At 36.9% G+C, this 22,486-nt stretch overlaps 1 protein-coding gene across 1 annotated transcript in view; it reads left to right on the plus strand.

Moving 5' to 3' along the window:
- Positions 1 to 490: 490 nt before the first annotated feature.
- The window catches only part of LOC107659514 (talin-2), a 180,427-nt gene continuing 158,431 nt past the window's right edge, over positions 491 to 22,486 (plus strand). The window contains exon 1 of the mRNA XM_016448485.1: positions 491 to 557. The gene's annotated coding sequence lies outside the window, so the exon portion shown is untranslated. The remainder of the gene's footprint in view (positions 558 to 22,486) is intronic.

A 22,486-nucleotide genomic window follows, 5' to 3' on the forward strand; every position in this document is an offset into this window, starting at 1 on the left:
AATAACATGCAATGTTCATGATCCCTCTTATTTTGTTTCAATTATTAACATTTTGCGCATTCTGCAAGGGGTATGTAAACTTATGAGCACAACTGTATGTATATAAATATATATATATATATATATATATATATATACACACACACAACAAATTATACTGTATATTATGTATGCACACACACACACACACATATGAATTTTAATATCTTGGTTTTGTCCACTATATTATTATTATTCCTGCTTCTTCATCACTATGCACATTTAAAGGACCAGGTTTAGAGATCAACACAAGTTTCGCCCGCTTACACACGCTGATGCATGCTTGCATGTCTTTAGTTTAATATCTGGGTGTGTAACGCTGATAGTAGGCAACGAATCGTTCAATAATCGCACTTGAGCTGAAGGACTTATCTCAACATCCTATCGCCTCGATGGGGGACCCTAGTAACAAGAGGGGCGGGGCTTCGTGTTCCAGAGCCAGGACCGCAGCTCAGCTCGCGCTGCCTCTAAATCAACTCAATCATCTCTCGCGCACGGGAGTGCGGGCTGCCTTTCAGGTAAGAAATCCTGATATTTTCCTTCTTATTATTTGTAAATGAGTCGTTTTGAGGCATCGCACGTGTAGTTCCTCTCTCGTTCGGAGTTCAAGCCGCTTTGGTGTTGATTTATGGTGGACGTGTTATGATGGAGCCGAATGAATGGGCGGTGTTGAGTCTCGTGCGGCGTGATGTTTGAATTCTGCAATCTGTCAGTGAATTTGAAGCCACTGATTTATTCTTTCTCGCATGTGGGTGGATTGACCGTGCATATTGATAATCTGTCATGATTTCGCCTGTTGACATTTTTAATATGTTATTCTCGTAAATTCAAGGATAATTTCAGCTATTCTCGGTGCATGGAGAGTTGCTTGACACAGTTTTACCTTTTCTGAATATATTGTTGGAAGACACGCTTATTTTGGGTTACATGAAGTCCCACGGCGTATTGACATCGAGGAACGGGGTCGCGTAGCCTCCCTCTCACAGATGATGGATGGATATCTTTGGAAATGTTATATGGCCTATTTACAGACAAGGTGCCAACGCAAGCTGTTTGCAAATGACTTAAATGTAGCGATGTGAACGAATCGTTTATTTTTATTCGAACCAGTTAAATGAACCGATTCACAAAACTGGTCTGAATGATTCGATCCGAGCGCCTCTCGAGTCATCAACTCAGCGACTTGCTGAACCCAGAACCGTGATTGACTTTAGCATAGCCTACTGGTGTTTTTATTTACGGCATATATTTACTGTATATAACATAAATACAACGAGTAGTACGTTAGTCTTACGTTCTGTTCGAATTCAGTGCGTTTTCTTCGAATATGATCGAGTCGCAGTGATCCGGGTTAACTACTCGTTTAACAGAACCGTTTGATTCGAACACGTTCGATTCGTAATGAGTCGAAATCCCATGAGTGTGCTGATTGGGTGAGATGATTTTGGAGGGAACCCAGAATTTGTCTGATTGGGCGAAACGTAAGTTACTTGAATAAGAGAATAACAGACATATGCAGAATGACATCAAATGCAAAATATATCTGGCTTTATTAAAGAGCATTTTTAAAAATTGTAGTGTCGTTTGATGTAAATGCCATTATGATTGGGATTTAAAAGAGTTATCTATTTATTATTTTATTTTTATTATCTAAATAAGGGGGTTTCAATCTTTTAGATGTCACAGACCCCCGGATATGATCATCTTAATGTCATCTTAAAGACAACTTTATTAATTTAAAAATTAATATTATTTAAAAAAATATTTGAATAGTATTTAGTTTCTATTTCTAGTTCCATTATGTTAACTTTTTTTTTTCTACTCACTACTGTACTGTTTTATTTATTATGTATTAATTTATTTTTTAAATCAATGTATTTATTTAGTTTGATCTAATTTCTCAATTATTTTTACACTTTTTACACATTTTCCCCTAAACTTCCTCTAAACCAAAGTACAACAAACTGAACAAAAAATGAAATGACAATAACATTAGTGATAAAACATTAAAAAATTTTTTTAAATCCAATTAAGCTTTTTTTTTACTATCTTGACACCACCAACAGAGCTTAGTGAAGGTATCATCTACACGTCCACATATAGCCTATGTCAAAATTATTATTATTATTATTTTTTTAGTTAAATAGGCCACGCCCTTAATATTTTGTCAGCTTCAGGCGGCCATGTTGAATTCAAAATCAATGCGTCTTTGATCATTTTCACATTGACATTACATGTTGAGACTACATGTATGGTGAATTTGGTAGGGATCAGGCAAAAACAAAACAAAAAAAAACCTAAAAGTAATTTGCAAAAGTAGTTGTTTTTTGTTTTTATGTAATATCCCTGATGAAATGCGTGTCTTGAAGCTATAAGGTTGTATAAAGAACATGGCTCTTGGTAATTTGTAGATTAATTGTACCTGCCGTTACATTAAACTGTCAGTTTAGCCCAATAGCTACTTTATTGCAAGAGCATCATAACAAACATTGTTGTGATAAGCCAGGAAAGCTAAGCAGGTAACAGATACATCACAAGATGATGCATTGAACCCTCACTACAAAATGCCTTCTTGCCTACAACATAATGTAGTCACATTTGCTTTAGAGTTGCACGCACATCTGTTTTTCAGCAAGCAATATCAAAGCATCACACGCTATACGCACTTTAATGGCAGTCTTCTCCACAGTTAATAGCCTGAAATGGATTATTGTCTCACACATAAATGGATATATGGACTGTGTGGAAGTCATATCCATATATAAGGCAGTTCAGGCTCTTTGAAGAAATCCGTGTTTTCCTCTAGTGCAGCGTCACACCCCTTGGAATCCGTACTGTACTTCAAAGATATGACAGCTCTCAATGTACGTTAGCTTAGAGCAGTGCATATCAGTATATAAGAGACTGAACTAGCAAAGCCAGAGGCATCAATAGATCTGGATTTGATCATTTGGTACGATCAGTAGAGTTTAAATGTAAACCGAATGATTGAAAGTGCATTTCATTTCTTCATCACCACCATGTCATGCGTCACATGAGGCAGGATGGCAAATGCAGTGTGACTGTGACACAAATAATATGCACTTTGACCTAGTTTTAACAATCTGTTAACATAGTCAATCAATTATGCCCTTATTGCTACCAGCTTAGTTGCTTTATAAAAAAACGATCGGGTTTGTGTTGACCTGAAATGCATTAACGTTCACATTTATTTAGCATAAATTGCATTGAAATGTTTGAATCCGTGCTAGATGATACACTGAGGATGGCCGTCGTCACTATGCAAGGAAAAGGAAATTAGCACTGCTGTTTGACAGGAAAAAGGAATGTTTCTGTATGTGCTGGACTTTGTCACAGTCATATGAGGTCAAGCTGCTGACCTTTTAGTATTATATTTTGTTCTTAAGGAGATACATGAATTTTTATTATGCACATGAGTCTGTCTATCTATCTATCTATCTATCTATCTATCTATCTATCTATCAGGGATGGAACGGTTCGCTGAAAAGAATTGAACTGTACGGTTCTCCACACACGGTTCGGCACGCACTAGGACCGCGGTTCAACTTAAATCTGACAACGCATCTGTAATATGGTTTGCTATAAATAACACGTAAAACAAACAGGGTTCGGCTATTGTATGTTTCTGTTGATGGATGCGCATTCTGGCTTCCCAAAACATTACAACAACAGCGATGGAAAAAAAAAGAAACGTGGACAAACCATTCACTCTTGTTCAATGCGAATGCCGTATGCTGGAATATGAGCAGTCATTTATTACGTCATCACCTGGGTGCTGATTCTATCTATCTATCTATCTATCTGTCTATCTGTCTATCAAATCTTACGATTATTGATTGATCATAATTTCTGAGTAATAATGGATTTATTGAGATATTATATGATTTGAACTTTTTTTTTTTCTTTTGCTTTTATTTGGTGAATGATTCTTAAAGAAAAAAATTACCCAAATTTTATTTATATATTTATTTGTTTTTATCAGCATATTAAATATTGCATATTTAATTCTTTATGCTCATTTCTCTGTTTTTACATTTAGACCTGACATGACCTTTGCCATCATCTGGTGCTAACTAGATTAAGTTAATTTAATTAGTTAACTCTGTTAACTATTGTTATCTTCAGAAAATCTCAAAAGTATTATCCATTTTTCTTACAGTACATTATAATATTGTGACGCCTAAATGCAGTTGTAGCTTTTTTAATTATTATTTCAGTTTTTCATGTATTTTTACTTCATTTAGAAAATTGTATTTGAATTAAAAAAAATTCAAAAACGTTGGCCATAACATGAAAATAATCATCAGCCTATCAGTATCAGCCTTAATTTTAATGTCAGTTCATCCATGAATGAGATTATTTCTGGGCACAACAGTCTAATTTGGTTGCATCCTTCTGATTCATGAAGTCTGACTGGTGAAAAGGCCTCTGGTACTCTGACTTGACTTGACACAAGAGAAAGGATGTGTGTTTTTGTGATGAAAGGGCACGATGGGAATTAAAATGCATGATTAATGGACAGAGAGCTTGATGGTAAAGGTTATTGCTTATTACGTGTATTGATTATTTTCAGCCTCTTTTTTTCAGCTGGGTGATGTAAAGATGTAGTGAGCATTAGGGGTGGGTTATATGACCAGAATCTTGTATCATGATATGAGTATTCTTTAGAGATGCACCGATTTTCTTGGCCGATTTCCGATTTTTTGTTAGTGTGATCTGCCGATACCGATTTTTGCCGATTCCGATTTTCTTTCTAAGAACTATAATGAAAATCGGCCGATTCCGATCCCTGGCCGATCGATCGGTGCATCTTTAGTAATTTTATATCACGATAACGATATATATCACAATGTAGTTATTTTTTCTTTTAATAAGGTTTTTATGATATTAAAATCTTTGATACCATAGAATTTTCATACTGATACAAGAAAATAATTTAAAAAAAACTTAAAGCTCACTGGAGATAAATAAACAGTCAGTGATGAAATAAGGATAAGAAACTAATTACGAGCAATAGGACAAAAAAACTACAATAAATAAGAAATACATTGTGTAAATTAGTCTTCACTGTGTAATAGGGCTGCACGATATATCGAAATTATCGAAATATCGCAAATGTAAATATCGCAATATGCATATCGCAAGGGCGTGCGATATCTGAATCATTTTAATAATAGGCTACTTAAATCAAAACCTTGCAAAAGGTCGAAGTTTTAGTTCGATGCATATAGCAGAGAATTGCTTGACGTTAAAAAGAGTTAGAGCCGAAAGTTAAAAAAATTGTTTTCCATATCATCGGGAAGGAGAAAATACAGCTAACACCTGCTTTCCTCTGGCTGTATATCCCATATGTGAGGTTATAATTAGCTCTCGCTCTAAGTGTCACAATCTGGGATGCAGCTTTTTGCTTGCCAACTACATCTGATAAAATCTACGGCACCAGTGACACCACACGCAGAGGACAAAATGAGAATAAAATGGAGGGGAATGGGAAGAAACAATCAGCTGAAAATGTAAATTCATGTCAGGAAGGCTGGCTTTGACTCTTGGTGATCCAAGAAACAAATAAAGAAAAATATTTCAGACAAGATGCCGCAATTTCTGTGCTAGTGTACAAGAATATCTCATGAGAGTTGACTAATTGACTAATAGTCCAACAACTGACTAGTCGAATAGTGAGAAGGATAGGGCCCTATGAAATCAGTCTTATTTTTTTTCTCAAATTCAGTTTTATTTTTAAGTGTTTTCCATTAATTTGATGGATTCCATTTAAATTGTTTCAAAAAATAACGAAAAGCATTTCTAATTAATTGATTTTTATAAAAAAAAAATATTTCTTAAATATAAATCTAAAAATATTTTCTTTCTTTTTTCAGAAATACTGTGTTGTGGATTTACATTTTTCTGCTAAATAAATTCTGGTAAATAATTTGTCTGGTAAATATTTCTTTAAAAGATAATATTTTAATAATAATTTTATTATTAGTAGTAGTAGTAATATTTCTGTCGCTGTTTCTTCAAGTTAAACCAAACTTTTATTTTGACGGGTTGCTGTGAAGACCTTTAAGTTTCTGTTTTCATATGATATGATGATAGGAACGGCCATTGAACAAGAAGAAGAAGAATATGATGATAGGCCTAGTTCTTCTCAAAAGATACGGTAAGATACTCCTAAAGTGACTCTCAGAGTGTATGACTGTGTGTGACTCTCAGTATGTGCGTAGTAAATGAAATCGTGAGTCTGCGCCATTCATTCACACATGAAGAATTCATATTTAAATTGTATTTTTCTGCTTAATATTCAAAGACACGTGTTTTGATTTAAATGTACTGATCTATTATTGATTTATTCATCCAAAATTTGTCAAATTCTTTGACATTCCATGTTATATAATAAATTCTGTTTTAATGACTGGATTCAGCGATTCCATCCGCATTTTCTGCATCGCGGAAATCATAGGGCCCTAGATAGAGTAGTTTGTCATTTTTTGTATTTTAATTTTTAGTTTTAATATAATAGCTTGCTATCATTTAGACAGGTTACACAGTAAAACTCCTTTACGTCTTTAAGTTTGTCCCCTTTAAAAGAATTGGCATACAGTAGGGCTGTGCAAAAAACCGAATGCGATTTTCATGCGCATCTCGTCAGTAAAGCCGCTCCTGTGATTAGTAGTAAATCTCCAGCACGTGCTTTCAGATGGAGCGACATTTACTACACAGAGCCGTAGTTCACTGACAAGCTACACAAAATCGCGTTCAAAATTCACAGATTCATTGCCGATTTTGAACTCGATTTTGTGTAGCTTGTCAGTGAACTACGGCTCTGTGTAGTAAATACAGCTCCATCTGAAAGCACGTGCTGGAGATTTACTACTAATCACAGGAGTGGCTTTACTGACGAGATGCGCATGAAAATCGCATTAGATTTTTTTGCACAGCCCTAGCATACAGGCATACATTCAGATGGTGTCGCTATTTTTGTCACCATTGTTGCATCACCATTAACGTTGAAGTTAAGATACTTTCTCAAGTTAAAAATAATCCAACTTTAAAAAAACACACCTCAAGATCCCTTAATTATGTTCCAAACTGTTACGCTCTAACAGTTTTTGAATGCAAGAATGTGTTTTATGTAAACATACCCTTATAAACCGGTTCAATCTGGGTGAAACTAGCATAATTATACAAAACAATCTACCAGCTAGTCGATTTTGACAATATTATGTTTTGTGCATCCCTAGTATCAGGATTCCTCACGTTTTTTACTGTGATAGAAAAGCATAATCTAAAAACAGCTGTGTTTTGCTTATTGCCCAATATATATATGGTGACCTCATGCTTTGAATTATGGGCAATTGAGTAAAGAGAGCTTTCTGAATGTTAGAAATGGTTTGATTCATGTAGTGGGTGTTATTCATGATCAGGAGCCCAGAGAACTGTTGCATGAATGCTAAGTCTGAGCATTTCCATTTAATCTGACTAACGAATTCTGTGGCACCCCATTAATAATGTATTGATTGATTGATTGAGACAAAGTACTGTGAAAGCAGCACTTTCAAGATGCTGGAAAAGCTTGTAGCAGCAACCAACTTCATTCTGAACTCCTCTGAAACTTGTATGAGGTAATATGATTGGGTAATTAATGTGAGTCATATCAGCTTACCTCTTGTACATTCTCCCTATGTATTTTCACAGAGAGTGTAATTAAAATCATGCTTTCTGAATGTGTTTGTTTTTGTTTTTTTTAGTTGGATCACGGGCCTGCTGTTAAGGAGGTCATTATCAAATGGCTTTGGATTACATTGGGCCATTATGTCTTGGGATATTTGGGCTGTCCTCCAAAATTTAAGTAGTGAAAAGGCAGGAGATTGATGTTTGACTGTTGTGGATGGTTGGCTAATCTGGCTATATGCATTCTAAGATTAAACTAATACTCTTAAATAGGCCTGTAGGCCTTTGGCATTAGCGAGGTGCTAATGATGTTGTGATGCCCTAACAATATGCCATATGGTAAAGGATATCAGTCCAGGATTTATAGTTATTGGTATAGTTCATCCAAAAATGGAGACATTGTTCATCAAAATCCCACTTTGATTTTGCTTCTCGCATGTTTTATGAGTGATTGTGATGCCCATATTTGGGATGTTTTTGAGTAAGTTAGTATTATGCTCTTCCACTATTGTATTGCTTCAGAACATGGAGTTCATGAGTCATAAGAATATTTTTATGCTTTTTTTTTGTCCTTTATGGATCTTGACAGTCACTGGTCCTAGTTTATGGAAAAGAGCAGCTTGAACATTCTGCAAAATGTCTCCCTGTATTTTTTTTTTATAGAAAAAGACACATAAACAAATTAACGCGAGTTTGAGGTGAATAAATCTCCCAAATGCTTAATAAGAGATTTCCAAAATTCCTGTTTAAATATCCCATAGTATTGTTCTTTGGGAAACTGTAAAAAATACTGGTGGTAGACCAATATAGTTGGCAGCCAAACTGAAGATTTTAAAATGGTTTCTGTTGGGTGACGTTTTGCGTAGCTGATTTCTGAGGCTTTTGATTATAATGTTTATTGCATATGGTTCATTAGGCTAATTGAATACAATTTACTCACTTCACTTATGTAATTGATTCTGAGTAATTAGTTTGCATCTTAATGAGCTGTGGTTGATTTGCTTGGTTTAGTATCAGTTTAGTTTGATGTGTTTTGTGTTGGTAAATTAATGTTTTTACCATATTAAGACAGCTCAGTCAAAATACTACAGTTCTGAACTGAGCCTTACTGAGCTGATAAAGCTTTGTGTTGTCTGCACAATAAGCCTAGTCATTATACATACAATGGATGGAGAGATACAGTTTCTTGCAAGTTAGTTTAACTGGGTAATGGTTGCCCAGTTTAATGTTATTCATTGTAATAGCTGGTAACTTGCCTTTAACACGATTCAAGAGCCATAAACGATAAGCTGTCTTGTATTAACTAAACCGACTCCCCCTTTCCCTCTGCAAATCAATTAGCAAGTGCTTTCCCTCTTTCTGTTGTTGCAGTTGTTTCATCTCCAAGAATAACAGGCCTGGTTTGAATTCCTCAGGAAATGTTTAGTCAATGGACCAGGAGACAAAAAGGTTCATGGCTCATTGTCAGTGGAGAAAATCAGTGTAGAGTTTGTCCAGAAATGAGTGTGAACCTGTGGGTGTTTTTTTATGTTTGTACTGTTTAATTTTAGTTAAACCTTTGGGTTCTCCATCCCACTGGTAGGCTAGGTTGCCTGGCAAACATCATACTGGTCTATGATGACTTTTCGCTCCACATCCCCAGGGTATCTTTTATAACAGAATCTTTGATGGATTTCACTGAATGGGCAAACACACTTTCTTTCAAATATCACCTTTTGTGTTTCACAGTAAAAAGAAGGTTTGAAGGTTTGGAATGACATGGGGGTGAGTAAATGATGACAGAATTTTCGTTTATAGGTGAACAGAAAATCAAAATGTACCTAACATACTTTCTTAACAACCTATCTGCTGTTATAACTAAGACTTTATTTCAGGGGAATAGCATAATCTCATAAAGAATAATAGGTCACTTTATTTTAAGGTCCAATTCTCGCCATTAACAAACCAATTAACTATCACTTTTGCCTCAAGAAACTCCTAGTTTGCTGCTTAGGTAGTTGTTAAATTTAGGAATTGGGTAGGATTAGGGATATTGCTAGAATATGGTCATGCAGAATATGTGCTTTATAATTACTAATAAACAGCCAATATGTTAATAATAGTCATGCTGATAAGCAACTAGTTAAAAGTGAGAATTGGTCCCTATACTAAAGTGTTACCGAATAATATTAATCAGTAATATTTTTATTAGCCTATTTTTCACACTTCAATCAAATCTCTATGGATGAATGAAGTCCTCCCTTACTTTATTTTCAAGTGGATATTCAGTGTCACTCTGCAATACTCCACATTATGGAAGTTATATTTAATGTGAATCATGTTGTCTTTAACACAAAGATAATTTATGAGCTCCTTCAATGATTTTAATTGTAAGGATCCATGTTGACTATGGTTTGAGCAGTTAAAATTAGCTCTTTCATTCACAGGCCAGCAGATAAAAGGAAGAAATGTAGTGCTGTATCTTTTGATCCCAGTGAGGCTGTTTGGCTTGAATAGAGGAATGTTAATCGGGCTTGTCCATGTGAGGAGTCCTCATTGAATGGTTCTTGCTTGCTTGCTTGTAAAGGTCTCGGGTGTGGATTGTGTTATTGTCAGCTCTGGTACTCTGTGGATTTGTAGTGTACGGTAGCGGAGGACACTGTGGTATTGTGTGTTAAGGTCTATTTTCCATGAGTATGTCAAGTGCAATCAATAAAAATTGTACCATTGAATAATTATCTTAACTTCAACGTTAATGGTGATGCAACAATGGTGACAAAAATAGCGACACCATCTGAATGTATGCCTGTATGCTAGGGCTGTGCAAAAAAATCTAATGCGATTTTCATGCGCATCTCGTCAGTAAAGCCACTCCTGTGATTAGTAGTAAATCTCCAGCACGTGCTTTCAGATGGAGCTGTATTTACTACACAGAGCCGTAGTTCACTGACAAGCTACACAAAATCGCGTTCAAAATTCACAGATTCATTGCCGATTTTGAACTCGATTTTGTGTAGCTTGTCAGTGAACTACGGCTCTGTGTAGTAAATACAGCTCCATCTGAAAGCACGTGCTGGAGATTTACTACTAATCACAGGAGTGGCTTTACTGACGAGATGCGCATGAAAATCGCATTAGATTTTTTTGCACAGCCCTAGCATACAGGCATACATTCAGATGGTGTCGCTATTTTTGTCACCATTGTTGCATCACCATTAACGTTGAAGTTAAGATACTTTCTCAAGTTAAAAATAATCCAACTTTAAAAAAACACACCTCAAGATCCCTTAATTATGTTCCAAACTGTTACGCTCTAACAGTTTTTGAATGCAAGAATGTGTTTTATGTAAACATACCCTTATAAACCTGTTCAATCTGGGTGAAACTAGCATAATTATACAAAACAATCTACCAGCTAGTCGATTTTGACAATATTATGTTTTGTGCATCCCTAGTATCAGGATTCCTCACGTTTTTTACTGTGATAGAAAAGCATAATCTAAAAACAGCTGTGTTTTGCTTATTGCCCAATATATATATGGTGACCTCATGCTTTGAATTATGGGCAATTGAGTAAAGAGAGCTTTCTGAATGTTAGAAATGGTTTGATTCATGTAGTGGGTGTTATTCATGATCAGGAGCCCAGAGAACTGTTGCATGAATGCTAAGTCTGAGCATTTCCATTTAATCTGACTAACGAATTCTGTGGCACCCCATTAATAATGTATTGATTGATTGATTGAGACAAAGTACTGTGAAAGCAGCACTTTCAAGATGCTGGAAAAGCTTGTAGCAGCAACCAACTTCATTCTGAACTCCTCTGAAACTTGTATGAGGTAATATGATTGGGTAATTAATGTGAGTCATATCAGCTTACCTCTTGTACATTCTCCCTATGTATTTTCACAGAGAGTGTAATTAAAATCATGCTTTCTGAATGTGTTTGTTTTTGTTTTTTTTAGTTGGATCACGGGCCTGCTGTTAAGGAGGTCATTATCAAATGGCTTTGGATTACATTGGGCCATTATGTCTTGGGATATTTGGGCTGTCCTCCAAAATTTAAGTAGTGAAAAGGCAGGAGATTGATGTTTGACTGTTGTGGATGGTTGGCTAATCTGGCTATATGCATTCTAAGATTAAACTAATACTCTTAAATAGGCCTGTAGGCCTTTGGCATTAGCGAGGTGCTAATGATGTTGTGATGCCCTAACAATATGCCATATGGTAAAGGATATCAGTCCAGGATTTATAGTTATTGGTATAGTTCATCCAAAAATGGAGACATTGTTCATCAAAATCCCACTTTGATTTTGCTTCTCGCATGTTTTATGAGTGATTGTGATGCCCATATTTGGGATGTTTTTGAGTAAGTTAGTATTATGCTCTTCCACTATTGTATTGCTTCAGAACATGGAGTTCATGAGTCATAAGAATATTTTTATGCTTTTTTTTTGTCCTTTATGGATCTTGACAGTCACTGGTCCTAGTTTATGGAAAAGAGCAGCTTGAACATTCTGCAAAATGTCTCCCTGTATTTTTTTTTTATAGAAAAAGACACATAAACAAATTAACGCGAGTTTGAGGTGAATAAATCTCCCAAATGCTTAATAAGAGATTTCCAAAATTCCTGTTTAAATATCCCATAGTATTGTTCTTTGGGAAACTGTAAAAAATACTGGTGGTAGACCAATATAGTTGGCAGCCAAACTGAAGATTTTAAAATGGTTTCTGTTGGGTGACGTTTTGCGTAGCTGATTTCTGAGGCTTTTGATTATAATGTTTATTGCATATGGTTCATTAGGCTAATTGAATACAATTTACTCACTTCACTTATGTAATTGATTCTGAGTAATTAGTTTGCATCTTAATGAGCTGTGGTTGATTTGCTTGGTTTAGTATCAGTTTAGTTTGATGTGTTTTGTGTTGGTAAATTAATGTTTTTACCATATTAAGACAGCTCAGTCAAAATACTACAGTTCTGAACTGAGCCTTACTGAGCTGATAAAGCTTTGTGTTGTCTGCACAATAAGCCTAGTCATTATACATACAATGGATGGAGAGATACAGTTTCTTGCAAGTTAGTTTAACTGGGTAATGGTTGCCCAGTTTAATGTTATTCATTGTAATAGCTGGTAACTTGCCTTTAACACGATTCAAGAGCCATAAACGATAAGCTGTCTTGTATTAACTAAACCGACTCCCCCTTTCCCTCTGCAAATCAATTAGCAAGTGCTTTCCCTCTTTCTGTTGTTGCAGTTGTTTCATCTCCAAGAATAACAGGCCTGGTTTGAATTCCTCAGGAAATGTTTAGTCAATGGACCAGGAGACAAAAAGGTTCATGGCTCATTGTCAGTGGAGAAAATCAGTGTAGAGTTTGTCCAGAAATGAGTGTGAACCTGTGGGTGTTTTTTTATGTTTGTACTGTTTAATTTTAGTTAAACCTTTGGGTTCTCCATCCCACTGGTAGGCTAGGTTGCCTGGCAAACATCATACTGGTCTATGATGACTTTTCGCTCCACATCCCCAGGGTATCTTTTATAACAGAATCTTTGATGGATTTCACTGAATGGGCAAACACACTTTCTTTCAAATATCACCTTTTGTGTTTCACAGTAAAAAGAAGGTTTGAAGGTTTGGAATGACATGGGGGTGAGTAAATGATGACAGAATTTTCGTTTATAGGTGAACAGAAAATCAAAATGTACCTAACATACTTTCTTAACAACCTATCTGCTGTTATAACTAAGACTTTATTTCAGGGGAATAGCATAATCTCATAAAGAATAATAGGTCACTTTATTTTAAGGTCCAATTCTCGCCATTAACAAACCAATTAACTATCACTTTTGCCTCAAGAAACTCCTAGTTTGCTGCTTAGGTAGTTGTTAAATTTAGGAATTGGGTAGGATTAGGGATATTGCTAGAATATGGTCATGCAGAATATGTGCTTTATAATTACTAATAAACAGCCAATATGTTAATAATAGTCATGCTGATAAGCAACTAGTTAAAAGTGAGAATTGGTCCCTATACTAAAGTGTTACCGAATAATATTAATCAGTAATATTTTTATTAGCCTATTTTTCACACTTCAATCAAATCTCTATGGATGAATGAAGTCCTCCCTTACTTTATTTTCAAGTGGATATTCAGTGTCACTCTGCAATACTCCACATTATGGAAGTTATATTTAATGTGAATCATGTTGTCTTTAACACAAAGATAATTTATGAGCTCCTTCAATGATTTTAATTGTAAGGATCCATGTTGACTATGGTTTGAGCAGTTAAAATTAGCTCTTTCATTCACAGGCCAGCAGATAAAAGGAAGAAATGTAGTGCTGTATCTTTTGATCCCAGTGAGGCTGTTTGGCTTGAATAGAGGAATGTTAATCGGGCTTGTCCATGTGAGGAGTCCTCATTGAATGGTTCTTGCTTGCTTGCTTGTAAAGGTCTCGGGTGTGGATTGTGTTATTGTCAGCTCTGGTACTCTGTGGATTTGTAGTGTACGGTAGCGGAGGACACTGTGGTATTGTGTGTTAAGGTCTATTTTCCATGAGTATGTCAAGTGCAATCAATAAAAATTGTACCATTGAATAAATAATGCCGGAAAGCATGGTACGTCAGCGTATTTACAGCGTTATACTCTAAAACCATTAGTGGTAGTTGCATGCCAGCTCTCATCAAAGTCAAGATATCGTGGATGTTTCCCACGAGTGCTTATGCAGTTCCAGAACCACACCTCCACTCATTTTGCCTTTCTTTCCCAGTGTTTTTCCAGATGAACTAAACTCGGCAGAAGTGTATAAGGCACTGGGGGGTGGGGGGTGCGGTTCTATGGGTCTCATTGTTGGAATGATTCTCTCCCCCTCATTCACATTTTCCAGCTCTCCACTCATTTCCTCTCACCTCTCCTCACAGTCGGAGGACACTCCGAGGGGGCTCGTTCGGGATCGAAAGTAAGCAAAATAAAAGGGAAGACCAACAGAGTGTGTCCGAGTGTTCGGGCGGTGCTCTATGATTAGACAGGACTCTATCTCTGTAGCTGTGTTGTGGATCTGTTGCTGGGTTACTGCTCAGGGAGCATGGGGTGTAGGGAAATGGGTCAGTCATGGAAGTCATTGTTTGGTCGACTTTGGAAGGTTTGTACAGTTGCTAGGAGTTTTACTCTGGAGACTTGTTAGAAGATTGTTGCTGTTGATGTTTGACAGATGTTGATTATGATAAGGATCGAGGTGATTATGATTGCAGAGAACATGTTGGTGATGGCAAAAGTGGCAAAGATAAAGATATTACTGTTTACTCTTGTATGGGCTGCAGTTTCACCATCATCATCATCACCGTCTGTGGTATTTATATGTGCTGAAGACTCATGTGGACTTCAAGGTAGAAAACAGCTCTGTGACTGGTAAGATCTTGCAGCCTACGTGTTTATCTTGGTTAAACATATTAACTCTCACCACTGACAGCTTCACTGAATTGATACATCAAATGTGGTTTGGATACAGAGCCACCCTCAGTTTTCTTTGGTTTACATAGAAAGGAGGTTTATAATTACTGCACCAGCAGCTGCACCATACGGAATTACAAAAATAACCAGATTTTTAGATTTTCTGGGGAAATGAAACTCCACAACATGATTCTGGTCAACCATTATTAAAGGGATAGGCCTAGTTCAACCAAAAATTCTGTCATTAATTACCCTCATGTTGTTCCAAACCCGTAAGACCTTTGTTTTTCTTCGGAACACAAATTAAGGTATTTTTTATTCAATCCGAGAGCTTTCTGACCCTGAATAGACAGCAACGCAACTGACACGTTCATGGCCCAGAAAGATAGTAAGGACATTGTTAAAATAGTCCATGTGACATCAGTGGGTCAACCGTAATTTTATGAAGCTACGAGAATACTTTTTGTGCACAAAGAAAACAAAAATAACAACTTCATTCAACAATTTCTTCACCTTTTCCATGTCAGACTTCAGCGCTCGTTCGCGATAGTACCACGACGCATTTTAACGATGTCATTACTACCTTTCTGGGCCTTGAACGTGGTAGTTGTGTTGCTGTCTATGAATGCTCAGAATGCTCTCGGATTTCATCAAAAATATCTTAATTTGTGTTTTGAAGATGAATGAAGGTTTTACCGGTTTGGAACGACATGAGTTTGATTAAGTGGTCAATAATTAATGACAGAATTTTCAACTATTTATTTAACCCTGCTACTGGATACCCACCATCCTGCAGAATTTAGTTCCAACCTTAATCAAACACAACATGCACATCAAGGTCTTCAGGATCACTTGAAAAGGAGCAAGTCGGAGCAAACATTTTTAGGACATTGGTTGTCTAGGAGCAGTGTTGAAGATCTCTGTTCTAGGATATCATGGTGGTTCTCCAAGGTTTTTCTATGGTGTTCTGAATGGCTTTAAGTACATTTCTGTGTGGTTGCTAGTGTGGTCTGAGTAGTGCTAGGTGGGTACTTATAGGCCCAAATCAAAAGATTCTACCCCAAGTGATTTTCTTATCTCTGTGGCTGAATTACTTTCTTCATTGTATGTCTATGGTATTGTACTATGGTAATTTAGTAAGTACAGTCATTTAGAAAATTTGCACAATTGCACAGGTTTCCTTATAAGCTGCCAGTTTGAGTTCACATTCTTTTTTTTGTAGCTTGAACAGGTTGGGATGAGTAACAACGATGAAGTGCTAAAGATTTCAACGTCTTCCATTGTGCTGTTAAATGGTTAGCTCAGCCCCAAACTCACACCATTGATTTGACACATCAGACCACTTAATCAAACGTAGCAATGTTTTGATAGAACCACAGAAGACAGTGTTTACACTCTTCAGGAATATAGCAGTCATAGTTTTCTCTGCACTTGGATTGGATGGGTGTATTGCTTTGTTTTTGTTTTATTTAATTTTATATTGCTTTCTAGGTTTCATATTCCCAGATGTAGCCTTTCTTATGCAGTGAAGATGAATAAAGCTGCAAAGATAGACACGTTCTGTCAGATGTTTTCTTTCATTTCTTAACTTTTTTTCATTTCTGGTTTGTCACAAAATAGAAGCCAATTTAGTCTTTTGGTATAAAAATATTCTGCAGTAATGTCACACTAAGGTACATTTATTCAGTAGTATTGTATTGAGTAAAGCCGTTTACTCTGTTTACTCCTGACCTTGTTGTTCCCTGGAGAAAGACAGCAATTACAAATATTGGCCCTTGTGAACTGTTTTGACCCATGGATCAATGCTTTGTACAGCCTTTGTGACCTTAGCCCAGAGGTCAGAGGATGCATGCTGGTAGTATAGACAAAACAAAGAGACACACTCTTGGGGTTTTATTGATGGATTTTGAGGGTACAGCTTGTATGATTGCTCATATATTGAGGAGACTCTGGTAATTGGCTTGGAGAAAAAGTGTTTACACGTCGTCCTTTCATTCATTTTCTGTGGGAGATCATGTGATACTGTCTCACGCACACTGGGGCATTATGGAAAAGGGCAGTGGTTGATTCCCTCAGGCTACTGTTCACACAATGTGGAAACGAACTCTGGGAAAGTGAAACTTGTGAAGTCTGTTGGAAAGTCTCAAACATTTTTGCATTTCAAAAGGGTTAATTGGTTAGCCATAGTGTTCACAGTTTTGCTTAACTAACCCCCTGGATAAAACCTGCTTGCTTAAAAAGGTAGGGCTGGGCTGATTTTTCGATATATCGTTTTTTAAAATGTGGTCGATTCAATATCGATTCTCGAAGGCCACGAATCGATTTTTTTCAATATTTATTTCCACAAACATTGAACATAAGATTTACGTTAATCTTATTACTAGTCTAATCCACTAGATGCATCTCCATTCAAACACAGCGGTGTCTCGTTTATGAATGAACCTGCGCTTTTAAATGAGTCAGTGATGCATGATTACCCATTCATAAAAACAGTCACTTGATTCATTCCTGAATGAATCAGCTGTTCGAATTAATAAATTGAATGAATGATTCAGTGATAAAAATCAGTGACTTACCACCACCTGCTGGCAGTTTGTTTCATTTTAAAAGTATCAGGCTACTTTTTGATAACATTTTGGATAATTGTTTAGAAGGTGCTCTTAATATTTTGAACGTGCTCCTAAAAAGAAAAGTAAGCGTAGAGCCCAGCCTTCACATAAAAAGTCAGAGGTATGGAAGCATTTTAGATTTCGCAAGCACGATGACAAAGATACTGTGGACAAGAACAAAGCTATATGCCAAACAGTTGATGGGCCCTATTGACTTGACTTCCATAGTATGGAGAACAATATATGGAAGTCAATGGGGACCAAAACAGTTTGGTTATCCATATTCTTCAAAATATCTTCTTTTGTGTTCAACAGAAGAAAAGAAATTCATACATGCATAAATGACAGAATTTTTATTTTTGGGTGAACTATCACCCAAAGGCCAGTATTAGTTTTCCTACACCGTTCATAGGCTTGCAGCCTCCATGTTACAGCTAATGCTGTGAGATTTTATGTTTGTTTTATCTTAAACATAAAATAACCTGATCCTGTTTGATCAAGGCATGCGACTGTTCTGACTTGTCCAATTTTCAGCATGAGTTTTTCATCTTGCATCAAAATTCTGTCTATTCATTGTGTGCATTTGAAATATAGAGTTGGGTTTTGTTTTATTGTACCCAAGTGTACCTAAAATAAAAAGTGTTTAATATACAGGTTTGTGGCTCTTAATTTCCTATTAATTAACCATTTGTAATCTTATGTTCACTGTTCATTTTTTATAAATATAGGATTTGTATTAAATCTATATTCATTCATATAGTCAAATCGAATCGAGAATTGAAATAAAAAATCGAATGGAATATCGAATCGAATTGAGAGCTTGAAAATCGAAATCGAATCGAATTGGAACATCTGAATCGATACCCAGCCCTACTTAAAGGTATAGGCTAGTTCACCCAAAAATGAAAATTGCCCCCATGATTTACTCCCCTCAAGTCATCTTAGGTGTATATGACTTTCTTCTTTCAGACTAATACTATCAGAGTTATATTTAAAAATGTCCTGGCTCTTCCAAGCTTTATAATGGCAGTGAATGGGGGTCAAAATTTTGAAGCAAAATAAAGTGCATCCATCCATTATTAAAAAAGTGCTCCACACAGCTCCAGGGTGTTAATAAAGGCCTCCTGAAGCGAATCGATGCATTTGTATAAGAAAAATATGCCTATATAAAACTCTAATCTGTAGCTTCCGCTAACTGTCATACGCATGTTCACGAGAGAGTGGCGTTCCAGCGGATGACGTAGGATGTGGAAGTGCAGAGGAGAAAACAAAGCAAAACGCCGGTCACAAATTAGAAGTACCAAATGAAGATTTATGAAGAAAAATGTCGAAGGATTTCGATATAAGAGGAGACTGGTTTTCCTTTGCTGTAAACAAAACTTGGTTCTCGCGAGGCTAGCACATTCCCACTGCTGCTTAGGCGATGCCTACTTCATCCATTGGAATGACACGCATGTGACCATTAGCGGAAGCTAGAGATTATGGTTTATAAAGTTTTAAATATGGATAATTTTCATACATAAATGCATCGATTTGCTTCAGAAGGCCTTTATTAACCCCCTGGAGCTGTGTGGAGTACTTTTTATGTTGGCTGGATGGACTTTATTGGACTTGAATCTCAACACCCATTCACTGCCATTATAAAGCTTGGAAGAGCCAGGACATTTTTAAATATAACGTAGATCATGGGGTAATTTTCATTTTCGGGCAAACTATCTCTTTAAACCAGCCTGAGCTTTAAAATAAGCAGTTTTTATAAACTTCCTAAAAATAACAAATTCAAATTCCAATCATAAAGATTGCATGATCTGTAAAACAGTTTTAGTTACACCGTGCCATTTCAAGTGACATCAGTCAATTAAAAAAATTGGAAACTATATCCTTGTTGGAATAATTAAGTGATCTTTTGGACCATATGTTTGCGTGTTTGGTGTCACTAGTTGCGCAGAAATTACATAGTGCAGCTTTGACTGACCTAGAAACCACATGCCACATCCTCTCTGTATCAACTAGCATCCCTCAGCTCCTTCTGTTCTCTCCAGCTAAAAATGAGCGTGCCCACTGTACTTTTGGCAGTGTCACCATGACTCCAGTCCATTAAGAGAATTAGCATGGGGCTCTCCCGAGGCCATGCTGGATGGGATTGCCCCACCAATCAGCACACAGACAGCCCCACTTGGCAGCCCGTCCCCTCTGGAGTCGTAGGTTAATGACAGGGCTGCTTAAGAGATTGCTCACGGCACAGCTCATTCAGAATGAAGCGGAGAGAAGAAATGGCACGATAAATTGATCCGGTGCCGATGGGTGTCTGTCTGTTCTTCCTGCGGAGGCATTGATTCTGTGATACTGAAGATTTTTAATCAGCATTTGCAGGTAATGAATGGCCACCATGGCTGGAACATTTATTCTCGTAGATACTCGTAGCTGCGATTTTTGAATGACTGGACGCAAAGGAATAGGAATTCATCGGTAAGCACATCTAAAGATCTTCTATCGAGAATCACGTGCAGTTATCACCTGGCTGGATGTTGTCCTTGTGAGTGTCTAGTGATGATGTCATGCCTGTTCTCTGTTTACTGGTGGGAATACTGCTGTGCTCTGCTGAGCTTTTCTGTGACAAGTTGCTGACCCAGCAACAACAGCAGCAACCTCTCTTCCTCCGCCTCTCTTTCTGCCATTTACTGTACTCCACTTGCCTACTTCCTTTCCATTCTGGTCTTGGAATGGTTTCACAGCTTTTCTTTTTCTCTTGCCTTTTGTCCTATCCTATCCTAGATGCTTTTACATCTATTCCTATTTCTTTGCCTATCCTATTGCATTTATTTTTCTTTCCAGCCTATCCTATCCTATCCTATCCTATCCTATCTTATCCTATCTTATCCTATCCTATCCTGTGTATCCCTTCCTGTGTCTTTGCTTATCCTATCTGCTCATATCTTTTTGCATCCCTTTTTGTCGATCCTATCCTGTCCTATGCTTTCATATCACTACTTGTTTCTTTGCTCATCCTATCCTTTTTTTTTCTTTTCACATCCCCTTTTCTTTGCCTTTTGTTTCTTAGTATTCCCTTCAGTTCATCCCTTCTCTTTCTATCCTGTCGGCTAGGATCCTATTTTCGAAATCAACTAGCTGATGGTTTGCCTAAATGGCTAGTCGACTAATCAATCTTTGGGTACCCCTGTATAACTGTTTGGGTTTCAGTTTTGAGATTTTATAGATTTGGATTGATTTGAGGTTCACCCAATCAGACATGTTTCATAGGGGCTGTTTGGAAGGGTTTTCATGTTTAAAAACTGGAAGATGGAGTGCAACGGAACATAATACAAATGCAAATGTCTGCTTTAAAGGGGATGAATCAAAAGGAGCAACTTCTATGAGAGGGTTTTACCATGCACACTGTAAAACTTGTTATACATAAATTTAGACAAACTAGTTAACCTTACTAATTGACAAGTCTTCTGTTGGATGACTTATTGACTAGCTGACCATTGTGACCCATCAGACTTGGATGAGATGTGTGTAAACACAGCATGCTTTCACCTGAGCTTAAAGAGAGAGAGCGAAAGAGAAAGGACTTATATTGTGTTAGCATAATGCATAATCATTGACCTTGTCTTAAGGTCACACTTAGGTTTTGTTCCCTCTGAAGATAGCAGAGAGAAAGACTCCGTGTGAGTGATATGCCAGCCTTCATATCAGAGATACATGTGGTGGCTTGCTTTACAAGCTCTTTGGTCGGGGTGTTTATAGTGCGTGTGTGTTTTCTGATGTGTCTGCAGTGTGGACAATCTCACTGCAGGGCCTGTTTAATTCTGCACATGAGCTTTTTCATTACCCTCTACTTTAACTGTCCATTCTAAATGCTGGAGCAATTAGCAGCCCGATACGGTGCATATGAGAGGGTGGAAGAAAAGATAACGTCAGGATCTCTAAGGAATCTTACCTCTACAGTGTACTTATGATTATTTTGTCCTCTAAAAGATAAAGACATCATGCCTGGGAACAAGAATAGCTGAAGACAGCTGCTCGGTTCTCCAGGTGTCTACGTACAGAGCTGTTTGCCTGTGTATATTTGCGCTCTTAATGAAGAACAGGGTGGAGGAGTTTTATCAGGACAGTGGGACGACCACAGAGCAGTGACGAGTGAGCTGCCTTTGAGGTGCTTTTGTATCAGGTAGAAAGGCACTGTATCATATTACTGTGTACTCAATAGCTGTATCCAGCCTCCTGTGTTCATGTTTACCTGATTGTTACCAGCTTACATATTGTTAATCTACTAAATGCATGTAATAAAATTACAGTCTTTTGACTGACACAAAGTATTTATGTAATATCATATTTAGCAGATTCCTATGTTGTTAGAAACGCTATGTGGGGTTATCGATCACATCATTTCTCCAACCAGGTTGCTTTTTTCTTTTTGAAAAATGCCAAAAGTAGCAAATTCAAAAGTATCAAGGATTCAGTTGATGGGTCAGTAGGGATGGGCGATATCTTATCGTTTGCGATATACCGATAAAAATTCTCCCCACGATAAGAATAAGTCTTCCCGCGATAATAACGATAAAGTCTAGTTGTTGACATATTTTTGTGTGCAACAGTGTGGAGCAACAACATCGCGGAAGGCAGATGTAAAATTGAGGAGGAGTTTATCGCTAAATGAGGAGCTCCAGCTCCTTTTACAATCTGTAACTGGTTTGGTTAGGGCTGTACAGTGC

The sequence above is a fragment of the Sinocyclocheilus anshuiensis genome, unplaced genomic scaffold (genome assembly GCF_001515605.1).
Source record: "Sinocyclocheilus anshuiensis isolate Anshui unplaced genomic scaffold, SAMN03320099.WGS_v1.1 scaffold387, whole genome shotgun sequence".
NCBI lineage: Eukaryota > Metazoa > Chordata > Actinopteri > Cypriniformes > Cyprinidae > Sinocyclocheilus > Sinocyclocheilus anshuiensis.